Source organism: Neolamprologus multifasciatus, chromosome 13 (genome assembly GCF_963576455.1).
Source record: "Neolamprologus multifasciatus chromosome 13, fNeoMul1.2, whole genome shotgun sequence".
Taxonomy (NCBI): domain Eukaryota; kingdom Metazoa; phylum Chordata; class Actinopteri; order Cichliformes; family Cichlidae; genus Neolamprologus; species Neolamprologus multifasciatus.
This window is the reverse complement of record NC_140451.1, coordinates 29903992-29924719: the sequence shown is the minus strand read 5'-3', so window position 1 is coordinate 29924719 and position 20728 is coordinate 29903992. Positions and strand designations below refer to the sequence as shown.

General features: G+C 40.2%; 1 protein-coding gene across 2 annotated transcripts in view; it reads left to right on the top strand.

Moving 5' to 3' along the window:
• The window catches only part of LOC146505768 (uncharacterized), a 97218-nt gene that overhangs the window by 1564 nt on the left and 74926 nt on the right, over nucleotides 1-20728 (top strand). The gene's annotated exons all lie outside the window — the stretch shown is intronic.

Here is a 20728-nt window from a genome sequence, read left to right as displayed (position 1 = left end):
TGGGGAGGCTGGTGCGGGTCCCCGTCTGTTGCACTAAGAGCTTCTCTGGCTCCGAGTCCGTGCTCAAACATGCTCGGGATTAGATTTTTTTCCCTTTTAACCTTTCAAATGTTTACTGATTGAGTTCAGTTAAAAAGTCAGGTAGGTGTTCTCTCTTTACATTTGCATTTATCCTCCGTTTGACACGCCACTTCAGCGCTTTTACAACAGCACTCTGTTTCAAACACATGCACTTGGATCATATTCGCTCAGTTTTCTGCACATCTTGTAGTGTAAATTTCACCTTTATCTTCTTATCACGAGCCTCCTTATGTTAATGAAGTGGGGAGTATCTAAAAATAAAGTCAGATAACATTTAGAGACTAATTAAAAACCCCTCGCTGCATTTTATTAAAACCTGAATGAAAATTAGTTATTCAGAACGACTGTGGTGTCATGAAACTGTGTGGGATGCTTCGACCCGACCAGATGAGTCACGCGCGTCTTGACTCTTTTTTTCTAGTTCTCTTAACTCAGACTAAACCTTGTACTTCATTCGTGCTGACTGTTGCAGGCAAACATAATTACCGAGAGTCCTTGTAGAGATGCGCCAAAGATTCCAACAGGCTTCAAAGAGACACATCACATGAGACGTCAAGAGGTTGTGTAAGGGCAGAACTACAGTAAGCTCATTAGGCATAAAACACTTGCTGCGAGGTTTAGAAGAAATAAAACGAGTCTGTCATTTTAAATCGATCAAAAGTTTCACGCTTAACCCTGGCATGGCAAAAACATGGCTGATTTTATGTTCTATCAGCAAAAGCGCTGATGGGAGCTGTGCATTTGGCCATTACAAATCAATTAAAAGCCAGCGTTCTGCTGATAAAGAAGTCATTTTAAATCTCTACTCCATCTCTATCACTCCAACCAGCTCGCCTCATGTGATAGGACCGTTAGATCATATTTCACCTGTGTCGATACTTTTAATAGCAGCCATTGATCATAAATGACGATGGCTTGTCATGGTGAAATGATAGGGTTATACGTCTTCAGGAGAGCCCGGCTGGACAACAGAAAATCAACAATGCATTTGACTTAGCGTGCAATTAACTAGAAAGCACAACAGAGCCCACAGCAGCGGCGGAGCGCTGTGCAGCCAAAGCACTCTGGATTGTGTTATTGTGTTTTTAATAAAAAAGCAACAATGCACAGACTAAGTTGTTAAAATTAAAGTGGATTTAAGTCCATGCACACTGCACCAGCATGTAATGAAGCATTAATATTAAAGCCCTTAATTAAATTTTTGTACCATCGCCTCCAAACACCCCCTCAACCACTCTTTTTTTGTGTGTTTACGCTCTATATTAACTAGAGTGATATAAAGAAGTGATTTCTTATCAAACACTTTTATTAGCAATGCTATATCTTCCAAATTTCCTAAAAACAGAGTGAGGAAACAACAACAGGAAAAACAAAGCCTGCGTGTTTATCTTTTGGGGATTTCTGCTTGCTGAATCTGTCAGCGTTTCTTAAGAACTCGACAAGTTATTTCTTAGTGTCCTTAAAAAACTGCGACTGTGTCTTGTGATTTCACCCTGCTGTGACTGAGGTTTGGTTAGGCTAGAAAAAGATCACAGGTTTTCAAAGTAAGGGGATTTTTGATGATACGGTGACGATAATAAACACTTGACTGACTTCAAGGATAATTATGGTCATGGTTAGGAGATACTAATGTTGATTTTTTAGTTCTGAATAGTGAGTGAAAGTGGAAAATTAATGACTGCAATATAGTATTACTCTTAAGAATACTTGTTCATGGTAAATGGTAAATGGCCTGTCCTAAGGACCCCAAAGCGCTTTACATATCCAGTCATCCACCCATTCACACACTGGTGATGGCAGCTACATTGTAGCCACAGCCACCCTGGGGCGCACTGACAGAGGCGAGGCTGCCGGACACTGGCGCCACCAGGCCCTCTGACCACCACCAGTAGGCAACGGGTGAAGTGTCTTGCCCAAGGACACAACGACCGAGACTGTCCAAGCCGGGGCTCGAACCGGCTACCTTCCGATTACAAGGCGAACTCCCACGATCGCTTGCTGGATCTCTGTGGGTTCAGTGGATAGGCTGATCCAAGACCTGTTCATTTGGCCAGGAAACACAGGAACAGAGCAAAGGAAAAGCGAAATGTTATCTCTGTTAAATGTTGCGTATTTGTTGTTGTTAATTAAGCATCGTCTGAACCTTGACCCACTGTTGATGTTCGGTGAAATCCAACAAAAAGATCATCCAGCAAACATGACGTTTAGTTTGTTGTTTGTGGTCTCTCCGTGCTGTCTTTATCTCGAGTTTCCCCTCATAATCCAATCATTTGCGCTATTGCAGCCGCTCCTCCCTGCGCCTGGGCGCTTCCTGTTTGAAAGTGAGTTCTTCCTCCTCACTATTTCTAAGTTGATCATAGTTTTATGGTTCCCCTTCTAATATTGTAGTGTCTTTATCTTACAATATATAGTAGAGTAAAAGACAAATAATACATTAAGCGAATTAAGCAACTAACCTTTGCTTAACCTCTTACTACTCATTAAAAAATAGCTGCTGTGATTTTAGTCCCTATTAACCTCTTTACATCCAGGGGGTCTCTGGTGATCCATCTAAGGTCAGAGTTAGGGTTAGGTTCGGGTTTTATTTCTTTCTCATGCTAAATAGACCAATTTTTAGGAACTTCAAGTTAAGTCTCAAACATATTGACATCCAAGTTTGTCTGCTGTTTTTTTCATTTGGATGCAGACAAAAACTCTGGGCTTTAAACCCATAGTCTGGCAGCACAGTTTATAGAAATACGATGTTTATTTTAAAAATATTACTACACTGTACTGAGAAGCAGTTTGAAATCTGGATATATCTATTTTAAAAATAAACAGATACTGTGCAGGTTATCGAAGTGGCATAAGTCATGTGATGGAGAAATATATTCTGTTTCATTTGAATGTTATTTTCCTAACTTTTGGTTCTATATTGGTGTACTTCTTTCAGTCCACTAACCATTAAAGCAACTAACTTTCACTTCAGTTGCCATTCTATCTCTTAATCAGTAATGCAGGAGCTTTGTTTGATCTGTGCATTTTTGGGGAAATGTGTTGAATATTTGGATAGGATGGGACAAAGGATGAAATGTACTGCAATATCTGCTCACAGTGGGGAGATGGGGGGGGGGGGGGGGGGGCATGCCTGGTCTGAAAAAATGCTTAGCTGGGTGGTATGTGCCACCAAGTGTTTCCCAGGAGACGATTGTGTTGTAATGAGATGATCAATTTTATTCACTTCAGCTGTCAGCGGTTTTAATGTTTAATCATGTTGAAATGAAGTTCATATATTTATATATATATATATATTCTTATATATATATTGTTAAGTTATCTTCTTGACAGGGCCTATTTCCAACTTTTTTCTAACTAACTTCATCACTGAAGCCACATTTCTCATTAAAGACTGTCATAAAAAGCAAAGAAAAAAAGCAGATCACTTACGTCTAACACATTAATTATTGTGCTTCATTAAATAGATGACAAACTAATGAAGCTGTTATAGCAATTTCAACAAGTTAGAGCTTTCAGACTTGTTAAATGATATCCAACTAAGAAAACATAAGGTAAACTTTCCACTGCTAACAGAGTACCATAAATAAAATGTTCTTTAATTACCCACAGAAGCAAACGGTGGCATTTCAGTGGCACGTATTCAACTCTGTTCGTCACGTAATCCAGGAATAGAAAGCTATATCAAGAGTTTTAATTGGCAAACAACCACACATGACTATCACCAGTCACCTTGGATCCTCATATACCCAAGCTAATTTTATCCTCAAGTTCTTTAGCGCAGCCAGGTCTGATGAAATTGCATGAAATGATGAGGTTTTAAAAATTCAAATAACATGGCCTGTGCACAGAAAATGAGAGTGATATGTTTGCACCAGCACAAAAGAACTGCATGAGAGAGACATGAGCAGAAATAGGCAGCTGAGTCTGACGCCAAAATAGTGTTGGGATCAGTGGGATAGATGACTTTCCTTCAACTCAAATGACTCAACTTTGAGTCAAACTCCTCGTTTAGCAAACGATATTTTTAGCATTTTTTTGCATGATCAAAAAGTTACCTTAAACAGTTTGAATTACTCAACATAACCTTTTCTCAGTGTTGGTTGTATCAATTACACTACATTACAGTACAGTTATCCAGTTATCACCCATCTTTGGACACAATCTGATGACAGCTACACAGCTGTAAAGTTTTAAGAGTGCATTTTGCATGGCTGAGTTGCTACTGTGGTGAAGACATCTGTCCACAGACAGACGGACACATATTAGCATCTGCTAAAATGCCCAGTAGAGTAGGTGTCCTCTGGTGGGGAAAAATGGGCATGGCGTGGTAGTGCATTGGTAGTCTGTAGGTGCAACCAGTGTTGGTTACTTGAAAAAAGTAATAAGTAACTAATTACTGATTACTTCCCCAAAAAAGTAATCCCGTTACTTTAGTGATTACTTATTTTAAAAAGTAATTAATTACTTAGTTACTTTTTAAAAACACGATTTACAACCTGAATAGGTGATAAAGTGATAGATCTTTCAGCCCAATTCTACTTTTTCTACATAATCCATCATACAAAATGTAATCAAATGGAAAAGTCTCTTTTTTTTAAACTTGTTTTATTAGTTTTAATCTTTTAACTTTATGCATCAAGCAAAAATTTAATTATATGCAACATTCACTGACTGGAAGAAATTAGTTTAACATTTAAACTTATTTTCTGCACATTCCAGCACATAAAATAAAATATTTTTTGTGTTTACACTCACTCTTTCAAATAGATGCAAGTAAAACACAGCAGAAACTAAATAAAGTCACAGACTAGCGGTCCTGTTGCTCTATTTTCACCTGTATAGCTGGAGTAGAGTGGGCGGCGGTTTACCCTGGTGCAGGTGTGCCGCGGCGGTCAGTGGAAGAATCCGCGAGTTTCTCTGTGAGTTTCCCATTACGTCATAGCGCACTCGGAGCTTGTTTAGGGTTTTTTTCGCTGTAAAAAGAAGTTTTCTTCCCACGCACAACGGACACTAATGTTTTTGTCACTTTTTATGGAATCAAACTCAAAGTAAGGTCAGTACTTCCACGCTTTAAACGCTGCACGCTCATACTCTCTCCCGCACTCGATATATGATCCATTGTTGATCTGCACACAGCTGTTGTCAGGAACGTCGCACTCGCTTACGTCACTGTCATGAGACATTCTCGCAAAAAATCACGGTTTTAGTAACGCAGTAACGCAGCGTTCCTACGGGAAAGTAACGGTAATCTAATTACCGTTTTTGCAATAGTAATCCCTTACTTTACTCGTTACTTGAAAAAAGTAATCAGATCTCTGGGTGCAACACAGACCTTTGTAAACCCACATATAGATGTTGTAGCTGTGTACTGTCACCAGAGAGAAGTGTCAGAAATATATCAAACAAGCACCGATGTTGTCTACTTTATGTTTGTGCAGTTGTTGATCCGTCATCTTAAAGAGAAGATGGAGGTCATAAAGAATGTTTTGTAGAGATGTGAGTGCTTCTCATAGAGGGTTTTTTGATCTTTGATGTTTTTTTGTGCTTCTTCCTCTTAATGTTAAACTCTGTGGTTGTTTCTATTTCTGTTCAAGACAACTTTTCAACTAAGCAGCATGCTAGTGTCATTGCCACTGGGCAACTACAAAGACACCACGGCAACATGCGAGTGTGTTTCCGTAGCTTCTGTATAGGTTTAATTTACATAGTGTATCTCCTTGCGTTGCCAGAGAGCTACAGAGATGTAGGAGCATACATCTTGAATGAGAGTACAGATCAAGACTTATCTCCCATTGTTTAAAAAAGGTTTGAATCCAGCCCTACAATAGCTTCCTTCTTTTGCCTTGCCACACCTCTTTCTTGAGAACTGGCTAGCGAGTAACATTTTGGATAAAGGTTGAGATGAGAGGATCTGTCCAGTAAATATTAGCATATATTAGCATGTTAGCATAGCTTAGGAGCGAAACAGGGGGAAACAGCTAGCCTAGCTCTGTACCTCTAGGCTGACTATACCATGTTTTTATTTTATCCATGCTACATTACCAGCATGTATTTTTATCCACCCCGATCAGTAACTTCTTTTTGAAATGTTTTATTATTTTTTGGGCATGTTAAGCTTTTAATCATGAGGACAGTAGAGAGAGAAAGACTCCAAAGCAGTGTTGCCAATTCCTCAGTAAGGAAAATCGCTATTGGTTGTCCTAAAAGTCGCTAGAAGTCGCTAAATGACGTCATCACCTAATTTGCATAATCGGTCATGCTAATGTGATTGTAACCTACGCTGCTGGAGAGAGAAATAACATCGTGGACGAGACAAAGTGAGCAAAAAACGTCTTAAATGCATTTAGAATTTATTTAGAACTACAAATTAAATTTCTTTTAGCAATTATTGTTTTTTGTAATGTCTTTCACGTCTTTTTTTCTGAAAACTCGCTAAATATAGCGACAAAGTCGCTAAGTTGGCAACACTGCTCCAAAGGATCAACATGTCTGAAATGGTTTAAAGAGCACTCAAACTCAGGACACCATACGGCAAGGTGGAACATGGGTCGCCTGCTCAACAAGGTGAGCTACAGCAGCGTCCCTCTCTTCTTGTTCTTTCAATCATTATCGCCAGCAGATGGACTTTCTCAGATGTCATGAAAATGGAAGACTTTAATTTAATTAACCTCTTTAAGGACATCGTGCCCATGCTGGCTCAAAATTGAGGTTCAAAGTTCAATGTTGCGCATGGAAACAGCCGCTATGAAAACAATCTCACTATGAGGTCCATCTGGAGCTTTTAATCACATTTGACCTTTTGGTGAGATTATTTTCTCAAGTCAAACGAATATTTAAAAATATTTTGGAACTGTGGTAAAATGTTCCAAAGCCCTAAAAAAATTATTATAGGCGTATCAGGCATCTAACTTTATTGCATAAAAGTACCTTGATTACAGGCATCTATCATGTCAGAAACACCTGAAACTATTATGCAAAATTCAAACCTTGTGTAATGCTTATAATAAACAGCATTTTAGTCTAATTTCCTCAGATGTTTGACACCTTTGTGTCCGACAGGTGAGCGTTTCCCCGCTGCAGAGAGAAAACGCATCTCACACTGCATGCTGATATCACCCACTTCGCTCCTCTTCAAAGGAAAACAAATCACTCTAACACCTTGACTCAAATGTTTTTCTGTACCTTAATTGCTTTAAGGTGCCAAAGATATTTGGGCCTGCCGCCTGTGTTTGGCTCTGTGTTACTATTCATGCTGTCCACGAAGGTCCTAAAGCAACATTTGAAATCATTCAACAGGTGTACATGCATATCGATTTTCCGTCCTTCATCACGCGTGTGTCTGCTTGTGTTTAAATGTGTGCTTTTGCTGGCATGACAACGACACCACGGTGACATTAATTTATGATTGCCCAGCTGTCGGGGAATTTTTCACACCTTTCCCAATATCAGCGAGGCCGGCGTTATGTTGCTATAGAAACATTGATTCCCGGAAGTTAAGTAACGCTTCTTTTCTGCACCCCACTTGGCATAAAAGGTTGACATGAACTTCCTTTTGAGTCTTTGTGTTTTTGTTTTGTCCGAAGTTGCCGCTGAGGATGTGACAGCGTTTCGCCCCCGAGCTCCAGCAGCATAGCTCCTTAACTCTGGACTGTTTTATTTTCTTCATCAGACGTCTGCATTTAGTGCCGAGTGTTTTCAGTTAAAACAACAGGTGCTGCCGACTATCTTATAAAAGCAATAATGTCCTTGAGCCGCTGGGTTATTGAGCAGTATACTCATTTGGTGCTATCGGCTATTTCACATCAGGCCTAACAACACCCAGGACAATACTACACCATAACCCACTGCCTCTCAGCTGTTAGCGCTTTAAACCTGTGTGTTTGTGAGTGCGCGCTATAAGATTTGAGCTAATTCTCCGACAACGTGGCTCCACGCTCCATAAATTATCACAGAGGAGGACGCTGCGTGCATGATTTGTGCGCGTGTGAGTGTGTGTGACTGCGTCCGTGCATGTGTGTGTTTAACCGTTCCAAGTTCATCTGGGTTTCAAAGGGTTACGTGTGTCTGCGTGTGCAAGCATGATCTGTGTGAGTGCGTTCAGCTGTTGTGACTTGCATGGCATGAGTGTGTGTGATGGAGTGAGTTTGTGTATTCGGTAGTTGTGAGTACATGGTGTGCTTCATTGATGTGTGAAACATCAGCTATGACTGTGGAGCCATCTGCTCCAAAGGGAGAGATAGAAGAGATAGAGTGCAAGTGTGTGTGTGTGAGTACGTATTTTTGCTCTACATGCATGAGTGGCTTTATGTGACAGTGCAGCGTATGCACGAGTATGTGTGCGCACTACTGACTACTTGCCCGAACCAACAAGTTGCTGCTTTTTTGTGCATGTGGGACATCAAGAAGTTTCCGAGCCGATTCCCGCTCAGCTAAAATATCTAATAATTATTTCAACTCCTCCTCAGGATGAAACTTTGTGTCTGTCTGCTTCTGTTAAAATTTACATGCCAGCTTTTTTGTTTTGCCTTAGATGCAGTCTGTCGTCTTGAAATTGCATTGCCGTGTAACTAAATTCTTTTCACATTTGGGCTGGATTATGTTCAGAGGCAACAATTATATTCTTTTTGAATGAATGATGCATCACATGTATGAACTGCATCGCTGCCAGCGGTTTCCATGTGCGCAGTTTTTTCATTTTGATTGAAATCGTTCCAACTGAAGATTTCCCAAGTGCTGACATGTGATATGGTTTTCATACACCATCGTGTTTACATGCACACACGAGCCATAGGCTGTGCAGAAATTTAAATAAGCAAATTTCACCATTTAACAGAACATGTCACATTGTCAGATTGCAGTCTGCATGAATATAATTTCTCAGACACGTGGCTGGTATTTCAGAAGCAAAAGCAGGCATCACAGGTGCTAAAAAAAGACGCAGACCTTGCATTCTTCTGATTACGACATTGAATTAACTAAAGGAATTTGTCTTATTAAAACCGCTAGTTTCACAAGAGAGATTCACGAATAAGCAACTATTTAATATAGTGGCTTTTATTGATCAGGTGTGTGTAAAGTATGAGCGAAATTTTGAGTTTAAGTTACAGTTTTGCCAAGAATTACATGCCGTAAATGTTTGATTAAGTAAAAACAGAGCGTTTTGCAATGAAAAACCACTAAAGGGTAGTTACACAATGTACTAAAGCACAACAAGTGCACTAATGCGGAGCAAGTTGTCTTCCTCCTGCTAAAAATAAAATGCAGCGTTTCACACAAAGTGCAAATCCATGCTTGGGGTGCGTAAATGTGCATCTCTAAAGAAGCAGCAACACCTGTGATTACAGAATCCTTATTGTATAAACATGATCCAACTTTGATGGTAGTGCACATAGAAAAACACAAAAAAGTGAAAGAAGTTTCTATTTTCTTCTATTTTCTTAAAACATTTTGTTGTTAGTTTTCCATCTTTTGGTTTTAATATGTTTTAGCTTACAATCCAACAGGGTTTTAATAGTTTTGCAATTTTCATTAGTTTTTATTTTTATTTAGTTTTGACTTCAGATTTTCAATTTTATATCAGTTTTAATTAGTTTTTACCAATTGTTTGCTAGTTTAGTTTAGTTTTTATTTTTTTGAAAATCCTTAGTTTCAGTTTAGTTTTGATTAGTTTCAGTTATAGTTTTAGTTGTGTTTGCAATAATTAAGTGTAACAAAAATCCCAGTTTCATCATATCAGTCATTCTGCTTATCCTTGGGTATGTTGCTATTTCAGCTACCATACTGCACCCTGGACAGGTCGCCTGTCTGTCGCAGGGCTAACACGCAGAGACAGACAACTCACATTCCCACCTATGGGTTCTTTAAATAAATAAATAAATAAAGGCAGATGAACAACCATTGAATCCAGGCAACTATAAAATGTATATCTTGGCCCCAATGAGACTATTAACTCTCGCAGCACCGGGTGTTCGTAATTTTGGTTCAAGTGAATTGATAAACTTTCTGAAGGTAATTGACTCACACAGTTGTGTAGATATCCCCGTCCTGTTGTCTCGGGATGCATCACGCTGCCTTGCCTGGGGTTAGCTTCTGTTTTCTGGGGATGAGGGTTGAGTGTGCTCCCTTACCTTCTCAAGGTAAGCTAGGTTAGCCTTCTTGTGTGAGCTTTTCAAGTGCACTTTAAGGTTTGTGGGATTTTTTTCCCTTTAGAAATGTCCCTCATAATTTGTCTGTTTCCACTACAAGACACTTGCTTTATCCAAAACACAGTCATATTCAAAGTAATCCCAAATTGGACTCTGGCTCCTGACTTTTCCTGACATGATTCTGCGCGTGGACGGAGCAGCAACACAGACGACTCGACTAACGTACTGCCACCTGCTGGCATAATGAGACACAGCAAGAAAAAAATCTGGAAACTAAACTTCATTTTCACCCTTGACTATTGCATGACACGCACACATCAATGAAAACTAAACACATTTTTGCTATAAATTCAGTTAATTTTAGTTAGTTTTGTGAACACTCATTCCAGTTTTAGTTAGTTTTCCTTTTTTTGTTTTTATTTTTATTTCCGTTAACAAAAATGTTTTTTCACTTCTAGTTTTCGTTAACGATAATAACCTTGCAATCCAAGACACTCTGTGACAGTTCAACTTTGGAAAGACATGATTTGCAAAGTCCACAAACTTTGAAATGTTCTATGAAATGTTGGTGAATCTAATCTCATCCCCATTAAATCCTTCCCTTCAAATAAAGCTGGAGCCTCTCTACATGTAGCCAACTGCAGAGATTCATGCATATCGTGTTCCATCCACACACTGTAATTAAAGTAGGTTTCCACTGAACTATGAATGAGCGAAGAGCACAATCTGCAGGAGCGTGCTTTGATAGCTACTAGTTGTGGATCATATTTCTATTTACTGATTATTATAGAGCTCAGATTCTGCAAACACTACTACACATTTATCCATGCGTGCATTTTTACCATTATACTGGATTACAAAGTGGTTGCCACCCAAGGTCCTCCCATCTACCCAGATGACTATTACCAGCTGTTACCTGTTTAATTTAAACATTAATTTTCTTTATAGCTGCTCTTATTGTTGCCTCACTGTCACAGCCATCGCCTACACCCCCTAATGTCACTAGTTTTAGCCTCGACAATCATGGATTAATTTTCACGAGTCTCTTATTGTTCTCAGCCAAGAATAATTGCTTTTAGTTCTCGTCAGCAAAGGGATAGTATAAAACAATTCTTGCTAGAAAGTCCAGTAAGATGACACTTCAGAGTTTATCACAACACAACTTCTAATTTGCATTTTGCTTTTTTTTAATTAGCACTAGATGTAGAGAAAAGAAGCTCAATTGACAGTTCTTTAATATCAAAATGTGTGCTAGGGTATGGTCACTCCGGCTCAAAGCAAAACTCAGATAACTTGAAACAGCTCAGAGATGAAAAGGATCGGTTCAGTTTCAAGTTTCAGTTTGAAGAGAAGAGAAGTAGTATAGATGTGTTTTGTGGCCCAGGGTTGCTGCACTCCTTCCCCTTGGTTTTGGTTGAACTTTGTTGTATACCGATTACCACGTGTAGACCGATTACCACGCACCTGATTGGTGCCTACTTTTGGACCTTATCCCACCCTCCAATTCTTAAGTGCTTCACCCTTCTACCTTCCACCATCCCTGATTTGACCGGTGCCCTTTTCCTGTGCCCCAACCACACTCCAGCTTGCTGCAGCAGCTGCCTCAGAAAGGCTGCCAATTTGTCATTAGTGGTAGCTGTGATTTAGAGAGAGCAGCCTGCACTGTTTCATTTCTCTGTGTTGCCAGCCTAAGAGCTTGGAGTTACTTGTTGTGTGGTACTTGGGTTAAAATTGAATGTACCTCAAAGGGCTTTCTGATTTGCTTGAAGAGCATGCACTTGCTTGTTTGTGGTTCGGACACTCAAGGTTTGTAAAACACAAAAGTGGAAGTGATAATTTGCCAACACTTCACGATTGATGTGAAATGTCAGCATTAGAGTGGCTTCCTCAAAAGAGGTGCCTGGCAAAGCTCATGTAGCACGAGGAGCATCACGTGTAGGAATAATCAGCGGGGGGCCTGCAGAGCTTGATCTGCCGTCTGCGATGTTTGCGATATATTAATTACACGTGAAAGGCTTATTTTCACGTAACTGTTATCAGGGTGAATTTCAGAGAAGAGGATTGCTTCACATGTGTCAACCTGTATTGCTGAACTTTATTCTCCGCCTTCATTAAATGCTTCTGCGAAAGACGGCGAGTTCATTCTGCACGACTTGACCCGGTCGCGTTCCTTTCCACTGACCTTACAGGTTTTTGTGCCGTCAGTGCTTTTAATTTAGCCGATGTGGCCCTTTAAGAAGAAAAACACCCCGAGAGATTAATTTTTCATCCGAAGATGTTCTTAATGAGTTGTGGAGTGCTGAATGTTAAAGTATATATTTATGTAGCATGGCCGTTACTCGATTACCATGGAAACTGAGGTAGCATGTTGGAGGTGAGTGGGCGTCAACGCGACTTGGATGAACCCTGTAATGTCGTGGGAGGGACGGAGAGAGAGAGATAAAGTGACAGAGGAAATGAAAGCAGATGGAGAAAAGTAAGGAAGAAACGCTGAAATGAGGTAATGTTTGGTTGCTATGAGAAGTTTGCACGTCCTGCTTTTCACTTCTTTCGCTCGTCTTTTCTCATCTTTCAGTCCATTCGCCTAATCTGAAAAAACATTTGCACACTTATATTTTTTGTCTTCACTCGTGTTGTTTTTTCTCACCCTTTCTTCATGTTTCCTCTCATTTTCTCCCCTTGTTTCAAAACCACTTTTCCTCTGAACTCATGCATAAATCCTTCAGTCATTCTTCAAAATATGCACATGCCCTAAAACTGCAAGTAGCCAGCTTAACAGTACTCATTGCTGCAGGACTCCTTGTTGATTTTTAACATTTTGCCCGCATATCATGTGCAGAAAACTAAAATTTTTACAGAAACTTCAGTAAAAAAGTGACCAAGTCCCAGAGGTGTGGACTCTCCAAGGACAAGTTGTTTATTTGAAGGCAGGCAGAGGCGTGGAAGTAAACAAAATCATAGGACTTAGTGGTAAATTGGAAAACTCAGCTATTGGTGCTACTTCAGAAAGAATTTCTTCTTTGGGTTGCCCCCCAAAACTTTCCAGTGATGGTATGTCGTATGAAGACAAAGATAGAGATGTACTCATGCTTGGTGATCTGTGTTGTGTCCAAGCACGTTTGAACCCCAAAGTCCAGTTAGTTTGTGTTACAGCTCCTAAATTCATGGCTCAAAGAAACAAAACATACCAGATACAACAATGCTGCTGTTCTTCAACAAGCTTTTAATGATGTATGGCAGCGGTCCCCAACCCCCAGGCCTCGGACCGGTACCGGGCCGCGAGAGTTGAGGCTCAGGTGTGAAATGTATAGTTTTCAGGGTTTTTATCGGTTTTCAGTGTTATTTTGTTATCGTTTTTATCATTTACTTGGTTTTCCTTGGTCTTTTCACGCGTGTTATGAATAAATTTTATTTTTTTCGGTACCGGTACTAGTTTTACTTTGTTGTATTTATCCGCGACACCTTAAAGCAGCGGTCCCCAACCTTTTTTGCGCCACGGACCGGTTTATGCCCGACAATATTTTCATGGACCAAACGACCCACGGACCGCTGCCTTAAAGGCCGGTCCATGAAAATATTGTCGGGCATAAACTGGTCCGTGGCGCAAAAAAGGTTGGGGACCGCTGATGTATAGTACTTACAAAGAACAAATGGAAATAGAAAGAGATGGGAACCCTGGGTTAAACTAACAAGCGAGGAAGGAACCAACAAACCACCCATGCTATGGCTTTGGTTGTTTTTACAGCTTTGTTTAGTATACGTTGAGTTGGGAGTTACCAGCACGTCCCAAGACAAGCCAAAGGATAAAGACGTTTTTGAAGAAAATTAGGGAGGAGGCAAGTTGCTCTCCACCATTCTCCACCTTCTCCAGGATTATATTCACACAACCAGTGTTCAGCAACCAATCAGAATAAATAAGAGAAGCGGGACATAGTTAGGGTGGACTTAGGCTTCCTCAGCTGCATTCATGAAGCTCAGCTGAAAATTGGTGTGTTGATTAAATAGTAGATCTATAAACACGCACAGGTCCAAAAATGGCCCCAATTAAGGCACAAAATCCATAAAATCATGAACCTTAACAACAAGCATCCTTCTATGTGAGAAAGAGAATAATGAAGATATGGAAACTGGGAGAAAAGGGATAAAGTAAAATATAGGGAGTGACCACTGAAGCAAATTCGAGCTGGAACATTAATTGCAGTGTCTGTGAGGGCCAGAGGGAGTGGCGATTGTCGTGTTTGGGTACGAACCAACCCTCTTGGTTTTAACGGGGCTTTTTGGGTTTTGTCACCCTCTTATCTGTGTCCTCCCTCCGTCATTTATACTTATGTACTAATCTTACACCCTTTTTTTTCATTTCCTCCTCACCTCTGCTTTTCATTTCTCCACTACATCAATCTCCACTCACTTCTCCCCACTTTTTCTGTTTTCACTCCTCAGCACTTTTTGTTCTCTTGTTTAAACCCGATCTTTGCAAATTTGCCTTCTGCTCATCTTTTTACTCCTTATATTTACCCATGTTTAAGCTTGTTCTACCGGTTCCTCTCCTCTCCGATGAAGCATTTCCAACCTTGCTTTCAACTGATCTGTTTCTCCTCTCTGCTCACCTTTCATCATTATATGCCGCTTCTCTTATCTGCCTTTTCTCTCCTCTTTCACCTGCTTCCTCTTTGCCTCTCCCATTGTTACCTTTACACTCCTTGTTTTCCTTTCTTCTCTGCCATCCTTTATTTCCCTACCCTCTTCTCCTTCAGATTCTCCTTCTTCCATCACTTCTTCTGCAATCTCTCCTCCATATCCCTTCCTCCTCTCATCATCTTTTCCCGTTTATTTCCTTTTCTTTTTTAAATCCTGCTTTCTATTCATCCTTTCCTGCATTCAGTTCTCCCCCTCCTCTCCTTTCCTCTGCGCTCTTCTCCCTTAGTTTAGTGAGCAGTAAAAACAACGATAAAATAATAATAAAAACAACAACTGTCCCGTGATTATAAACCCATCTCCATCTGGATCTCTCACACCGCCACACAGACTCACGCACACACCGAGCCGAGTAGGAAGTCAAACAGAAGGCCAATAAGACACGCTTGACTGGAGGCGACTCTACAATGTGTGTGTATGAGATGGGGAGAGAGATAGAGCGAGACTGTGTGCGTGAACAGAGAGGGTATTCACTCCTGTCATTGTGTGAACCTCGTGTCCTCGCAGCCGCAGGAAGATGAGATAAATCCTGAAACATTTTTGTCGATACTCAAGGGAACGTTTCAGACTAAAGACACCTGGAGGTCAGGGAGTGATGCCGGGCTAAGTTAGTAAAAACTGATAATCAAGTGGAAATCACTGCAGTGATGTCTGGTTGTACCACTGAAACTGCAAATGCATGAGCGAATGAAACATTTAAAGCGTTCTAGAAGATCTTTTAACATTTAATTACTGACTTTAAGTATTTATCGTTACAGAAGCGCATGTGTGTGTTAATGTGTCACTAAATGCACCCAGGGGGGTGGGGGTTATTTGGTGGCATCAACCCCAGTTTACATAGTTACCATTTTAAAATATAAATGTCCCAATAAATGATGCTTTTTTAGTATATATATATATATATATATATATATATATATATAACACCGATCAAAGTAAAATGATCTCCAGCTATAACATCAAAGAGATGTACTCATTCATGAATCAATACTATGAGTTAATCATGTAGTGAATATGAATCTGCATAAGGAATACTTGTGCTTTGCTGTCTTAAGCATATTTGGATGTTTAAGCTTTTAGACAATTACTTAAGTAGGATTATTTAGGTAGGATTTTGCTTTGGAGTTTAAACTGGTGTGCAGCTTATTACCTTTCACGGTCGTCAAATTTGTATCTAATGATTTCTGCATTTATTTATGATCGAATATTCTGATTTCCTTTGAATCCCCTTCCTTCTTAAACCTTCTTCACATAAAAAATGCACATTCAAACATACATGCATTTATTAATACTAGGGCTGCCACAAACGATTATTTTGATAGTCGACTAGTCACCGATTGTTTTTGGATTAGTCGACTAATCAGATCATCATCCATTGGACGTAAAACGTACAGCTTATTGCACCAGCATGCTCTGCTCTTATATAACTATCATTAGCTTACAGCTTTAAGTGTTTAAGGTATGTGCTAACTAAAAATAAAGACAAGATGATAGTTTATTAAATTTTAATGAAATTTGCAGATTGTTTCGGTGAAGTTTAATAAACTCCTTGATATCTAAAATATAACAGGACACCGGAGTAAATTCTCGAGCATCTCACACTTCTGATAATCAGCTGTCTGCTTGACCTTTATTTAGCTGTGTAAAAACTATAACTTTAATCTCAGCCAAACCGATTTACTCAGGAACAAATAAAATACAAAAAAAAAGCCAAACTATAACATTTTGAAGTTATCTAAGTGAGTTATATATGTTTAACCTGAGTAGCGAAAGACAGCGGTGGGTTTGAAAACGATTAGCCGGGAGTCCGGCGTTGTCACGGCTCTAGTTAGCCTAGCCCCCAGCTAGCTATCGAGCTAGTGGGTAACAGACATCTCCGAAAACGTCGGAGCGCTTTTGAACATATGTGGTGTTTTGATAAACCGAGCAGATATTTGAAGTTTACACAGCTACATTCTCGCCTGAAAATATGTTAAACGTTTATTTTGTGACCCAGAAAGAATAATAAGAGTAATATTAAAACTAACTAGCTTCCGCCATTGTTGACAACTGAGCTGGGCCGCGCTATGAATTCTGGGACACAGCTACTTCTTCTTCGGGGTTTAACGGCAGCTGGCATCCTTGTACATGCAGTGCTGCCATCTTCTGTTTCAGTCCGTTATTACACTCTTAAATCCTACAGCTTATTCCTGCGTCTTTCGGGATCTTACAAAGCTTCAAACGACACGTCGACTATTAAATCAGTCGTCGACAATTTTAATAGTCGACCAGCCCTAATTAATAGATGTGTACAAACATGCAGATTTGATTGCAAGCATCATTGTGAACCATACCCTGAAGCCATGCCACAAAACTAAAACATGCACTCAGTGGGCTTTTTGTCACGATGACCTACAGAAATTCAAATTAAGCATTGGAATGGGGAAGAAAGGTGATTTAAGCAACTCTGAACGTGGCACAGTTGTTGGTGCCAGACGGGACAGTCTGTTTCAGAAACTGCTGATCTGCTGGGAATTTCCCACACAATTATCTCTAGGGTTTACAGAGAATGGTGGGAACAAGGGAAAATATCCAGTGAATAGCAGTCCTCTGGGTGAAAATGCCTTGTTGATATCAGAGGTGAGAGAAGAGTAACCACATTGCTTAAAGCTGATAGGAAAGCAACAGAAACTCAAATAACCACTCATTTGAGCTGAAGTATGCAGAAGAGGCTACAGTTCACACGGGCTCTCCAAAAGTGGACAAGATAAGAGCGGAAGAGTGTTGCCTGGTCTAATGAGTTTTGGTTTTTCAGGATTTGGCATAAACAGCATGAAAGCATGGACCCATCCAGCCTTGTATCAACAGTTCAAGCTGCTGCTGGTGGTGTAATGGTGTGAGGGATATTTTCTCTGCACATTTCGCCCCCTTAACATCAACTGAGAATCATTTCAATTCCCAGCCTACCTCAGTATTTTTGCTGACTTCCTTCTGATGGCTGCTTCCAGCAGGAGAATACTCAGTGTCACAAAGTTCAGATCATCTCAAACTGTTTAAATTTGCTTTACTCAAGCAATGTGTACCTAATAAAGTGGCTCTTAAGTGTACATTTATATATAGAGAACATAGCAAAACATAGAGAATAGGAAAAATCTGGAGTTATAACAGGTTAGATGGGAAGAGACTATGGAGTTATTCGTTGATAGTATAAGTTTGACTTTTACAGTATTTTTTAAGTGAATGTAATAAGACCTGATAAGCTTTGGGATTAAAAATGTAAATGCAGTTTCGAATTTAAGTGGATGATTTGTCACTGGAGAGGACTGACCTCCTCGGTGAAACTGCTGGGGCCCAGTTTGCGAAGCAGCGGTGCAAAAAATATGGCAAAAGGGGCACATCTGGTCATAACTGCCCCAGGGACGCACACAGTGGAAGACTCCAGCTGAGATATGTCAAAATCTAAATTTAAACTTTAGCCCCGAATGCAAGCTGTGATGGAAAATGTTCTTTTTGATGCAAAGTTTTAAAAACAAACCAAATAGGGTTCGCAGACATCACCACTTCCAGGAAATTTGCTTCGAGTTTTCTATAGACGAGAAAAAAACACACTTCTCCTCTCCCATCATCGCAGTTTTCTGAGAAACATGTGGTAATGCAGCACCAACAGCACATGTCACCGTGACCCAGCCAGAGACCCGATATCAATCATGTCCTCTCCAGAAGTCTCCTGTCAAAAACATCTCACCGCAAAAATATGTCTGTCAGAGAGTCGACTAACACACGGAGAAACACGGCTCTTTTAAACCCTCCCTACATGTAGTAGTGGACAACAAGATTTTGCGAGCACATGTAATCAGATTGCATTTTAATTCTCCACCATTTTCCAGGCAAACACTGCACGAGCTGTGTGGTTTTATGTTGTGGAAACTAATAAGGGTGAGACTATTTAGTCTGCTTTGGGATAAGCGGTTTCTTTCGTGTAATAAGATTCTCTATTTGATGATCTGTATTTAACAACTTTTTACTGTTTGGTATAAACACATTTAAGATAATAAGTAGGAAGCACTGAAGCAAACAAAGACTGAAGAAAGCAATGATACTGTGTGGCCTGTCTGGTCATCTTCTGCTTTTTGCATAATTTTGCTTTCATCCAATTAAGACATCCCGATATTGTCTGTTAAGTGCTGCTGGCCTTCCAAAAGATCATTCAAAGCATCTGAGTTTAAAACACACGATTCCCCTGATTTTGCTAATCTCACGGAAATGTATATTTATTTGTATTCCAGTGAAACACTACAAGATAATGAAATGGAAGATGTCCTTTTAGTGGGCCATGTTGATGTGTTTGAGATGCTTTCCATGGCCAATAATTGGTGTTTTCAGCACTGAATATAGGTCACTATATGGGCCGCATTTCTGGCAGTTAATCATCACTTCTGGCTTCTTTTGTGTTATTCACAAGCAACTAAACAAGTAGCTCAGACATGAGAAAACCAACGCAGCTTAACATTTTTAAGGCTTTTGGAAACAGAAAGCATACTAACCTAAGCACTTAAAATTCTGCTGACAGTCTGCAAACATTAGTGCTGCCAGCATTAGGATGTGGGGCTTGAACCATGGAGGTTGCCATTAGGGACATCTGCCATTCTGCTGCCCACATCTACCGCCAGTGCTAATCCTTCTGGTCTTTATGATGCTTATAGATATCTCAGAAATATGACCGACAAAAAGACCGAGTGGACTTCCACTGATCATGATATTAAAGCTGCAAATGTAATAATGTGGATATTATGATTGTTGGGTTTTTCTCTGTATCTATGAAGCGCCTTGAGGCGACTTTTGTTGTGATTTGGCGCTATATAAATAAAATTGAATTGAATTGAATTGGATGAAACTCTGTTTTCTGCAGTTTTTTTGTGTTTGTCTTTTTGGATGATGTCATAGAGGGGAGATATCTTTTGCACTCAGCTCTGGCTTTGAGCACAGAAGTCCTTCTACCAGTTGTTCCGTCCTTCTGTTTGTGAAGATCAGCCAATGACAAGAAAGCTGGTGTACAGTGGGAGGAGCTACATAATAATTTTTCCCTTCTGCCCTGCAGATGATGTAAACTTTTATATTGAGGAGGAACTGAAGGGCTGCATCCGGTGCCTGATTGAAATAATGGGGCGATCGTGGCTCAAGAGTTGGGCGTTCGTCTTGTAATCGGAAGGTTGCCGGTTCGAGCCCCAGCTTGGACAGTCTCGGTCGTTGTGTCCTTGGGCAAGACGCTTCACCCGTTGCCTACTGGTGGTGGTCAGAGGGCCCGGTGGCGCCAGTGCCCAACAGCCTCGCCTCTGTCAGTGCGCCCCAGGGCGGCTGTGGCTACAATGTAGCTGCCATCACCAGTGTGTGAATGGGTGAATAATTGCGTATAGTGTAAAGCGCTTTGGGGTCCTTAGGACCAAGTAAAGTACTATACAAATATAGACCATAATTAAGGATTATTTTGATATTTGAACCAACTCTAGTAAAGTCCATGAATAAAAATATGATGGTGGATCACAATGGACTACAGCTAGGCTCCAACGTCAGTGCTGCATCACTGCAAGTCAAAGTTTCAGAGTGTCAGTACAGAGGGAGAGAGAAGTGTGCCTTTTTCAAAGATAGATTTTTTTGTAAGTTTTTTTGTAATTTGCTAAATCAGTCAAAAAATGTCACTAAAAACGCTGCAACAGTGGGAACTGAAGTGCGAAGATCACCGCTGTGAGTGTGAAGGTTGTCATGTTCTCAAACAAATACATTTTCACGCTTCAAAAAGAATACATCTACCTCCGAAAACCATCAAAAACATA